The sequence below is a fragment of the Colobus angolensis genome, unplaced genomic scaffold, assembly GCF_000951035.1.
Source record: "Colobus angolensis palliatus isolate OR3802 unplaced genomic scaffold, Cang.pa_1.0 Scaffold12, whole genome shotgun sequence".
Taxonomy (NCBI): domain Eukaryota; kingdom Metazoa; phylum Chordata; class Mammalia; order Primates; family Cercopithecidae; genus Colobus; species Colobus angolensis.
In genome coordinates, this window is record NW_012113141.1 from 6,616,802 (window position 1) to 6,619,713 (window position 2,912).

At 40.8% G+C, this 2,912-nt stretch overlaps 1 protein-coding gene and 1 pseudogene across 1 annotated transcript in view; both read left to right on the plus strand.

The window, feature by feature from the left end:
* FAM149B1 (family with sequence similarity 149, member B1) overlaps positions 1 to 2,912 on the plus strand; it is an 85,223-nt gene that overhangs the window by 32,064 nt on the left and 50,247 nt on the right. The gene's annotated exons all lie outside the window — the stretch shown is intronic.
* LOC105501853 lies at positions 1,302 to 2,821 on the plus strand (annotated as a pseudogene).

Consider the following 2,912-nt stretch of genomic DNA (forward strand, 5'->3'; position numbering starts at 1 on the left):
GACAGAGCGAGACTCTGTCTCAAAAAAAAAAAAAAAAAAATTAACTCAAAATGGATCGAAGACCTAAATGTAAGATGTAAAACTGTAAAACTCCTAGAATAAAACATAGGGGCAAGGCTTCAGGCCATTGGATTTGGCATTGATTTCTTGAATATAACACTAAAAGCACAGGCAACAAAAGCAATAACAGACAAATGGAAATATAAACACTTCTGAACATCAAAAGAAACAAAAGAATGAAAAGGCAATATATCAAATGGGAGAAAAGATTTGCAAATCATATCTGATGAGGAGTTAATATCCAGAATATATAAGAATCATCTATAACCCAACAACAACCAAAAATAGTAATCCAGGCTGGGCATGGTGGCTCACGCCTGTAATCCCAACACTTTGAGAGGCTGACGCTGGTGGATCACCTGAGGTCAAGTGTTTAAGACCAGCCTGGCTAACATGGTGAAACCCCGTCTCTACTAAAAATACAAAAATTAGCTGGGAGTGGCAGTGTGCACTTGTAATTCCAGCTACTCAGGAGGCTGAGGCAGGAGAATTGCTTGAACCCAGGAGGCGGAGGTTGCAGTGAGTCGAGATCGCACCATTGCACTCCAGCCTGGGCGGCAACAGTGAAACTCCATCTCAAAAAATAATAATAATAATTCAATTGAAAAATGGACAAAGGACTTGAATAGACAATTCTATAAAGATATGCAAATGGCCAATAAGCACCTGAAAAGATGCTAGGCAGGAAGGATAGCTCTTGGCCACTTGTTCCTTCCAATCATCCCAGAGGGCCTTGGCAGTAATCACTTTCATTAGAGATGCGGAACTGTACTTCCTAATGCCTACACCTGGAAGGACTGGTTCCAAATTAAACTCTTTGTGTAAATAAAAAACCTAGCAGTCATTTTATCCTCCATGAATGTGGGAGAAGAATAAAGTTATGTCACACAAGAAAACACATCTCTATTTAAATATAACTACCAGGGCAACACAGTTATTAGGTAAGGTAACTGTTACTCTTTTTGTTTGTTTGTTTGTTTGTTTTAGGAGACAGGGTCCCACTATGTTGCCCAGGCTAGCTCAAGAGATCCTCCTGCCTTGGCCTCCCAAATAGCTGGGACTGTAGGCACATGCCACTGTATCCAGCCTATTCCTTTGTTAAATAAATGAATTACAGACATTATATAAATTAAAGGTTATTTTCCAGACATAGTAATCTCCAAAGTCCAATGATTTAAAAGAGTCCTTTGTTTAAAATAACATGCAGTTTTTCAGTCAGATGCTAAGTAGTTTTTCACATCATGTCTGGTGGCTCCGTGGATTATAACAGCAGAGAACATGGTGGCCCACAGAGAATGGACCCTGATGGTGTCATCGAGAGCAACTGGAAGGAGGTTGTTGATAACTTTGATGATACAAACTTAAAGGAGTCTCTTCTTTGGGGTATCTGTGCTTATGATTTGAGAAGCCTTCCGCTATTCAACAGAGACCTATTATTCCCTGTATTAAAGATCCAAAAGGTGGTGGGGCACAGTGGTTCACACCTGTAATCCCAGCACTTTGGGAGGCCGAGGCGGGTAGATCACCTGAGGTCAGGAGTTCAAGACCAGCCTGGCCAACAGGGTGTAACCTCATCTCTACTAAAAATACAAAAATTAGCTGGGCATATTGGTGGGTACCTGTAATTCCAGCTACTCGGGAGGTTGAGGCAGGAGAATCAACCCTTGAACTTGGGAGGCAGAGGTTGCAGTGAGCCGAGATTGCGCCATTATACTCCATCCTGGGTGACAAGAGCAAAACTCCATCTCAAAAACAAAACAAAACCAAAAGTACCCGAAAGTTATTTCTGGCACTTGGAGACTATACGGGAGCAACATGTCATGCCTGCATTGGTGGAACGGATGTTCAAAATGAATGCAAAAACTGCAGGCTGAAGCACCATATATTGTTGGTACACCAGGGAGAGTATGTGATATGTTAAACAGAAGATACCTTTTTCCAAAATGAATCAAAATGTTAGTTTTGGATGAAGCAGATAAAATGTTCAGCCAAGGGTTTAATGATCAAATTTATGAGATTTTTCCAAAAATTAAATACAAGTATTTAGGTTGTGTTGCTTTCTGCCACGATGCCAACTGATGCGTTGGAAGTGACCAAAAAATTCACTAAAGATCCAATTCAAATTCTGGTGAAAAAGGAAGAATTGAAACTTGAAGGAATCAAACAGTTTTATATCAATGTTGAGCGAGAGGAATGGAAGTTGAATACACTTTGTGATTTGTACAAAACACCATTAAACAGGCTATTATTTTTCTCAATACAAGGTGCAAGGTGGACTGGCTGACTGAGAAAATTCATGCCAGGAACTTCACAGTTTTGCTCTGCATGGTGACATGGACCAGAAGGAGAGAGATATTATCATGAGGGAATTCCGATCAGGGTCAAGCCCTGTTCCGATCACTACTGACTTGTTGGCATGTGGGATTGATGTCCAAGTGTCTTTGGTTATAAACTATGATCTACCTACCAGTCATGAAAACTATATTCACAGAATTGGCAGAAGGGGTCGATTTGGTAGAAAAGGTGTGGCTATAAACTTTGTTACTGAAGAAGACAAGAGGATTCTTCGTGACACTGAGATTTTTCTACAATACTACAGTGAAGGAAATGCCCATAAATGTAGCTGACCGTATTTAATTCCTGGGATGAGAGAGTTTTATATGCAATGCTCCCTGTTGTTGAATACACAATTACAATGTGCATTGTGCTTCTTTCTTTAGGAATATTTGAATCTTGTCTCAATTCTCATAACAGATCAGAAATACAGGCCGGGCGCGGTGGTTCAAGCCTGTAATCCCAGCACTTTGGGAGGCTGAGACGGGCGGATCACGAGGTCAGGAGATCGAGACCAT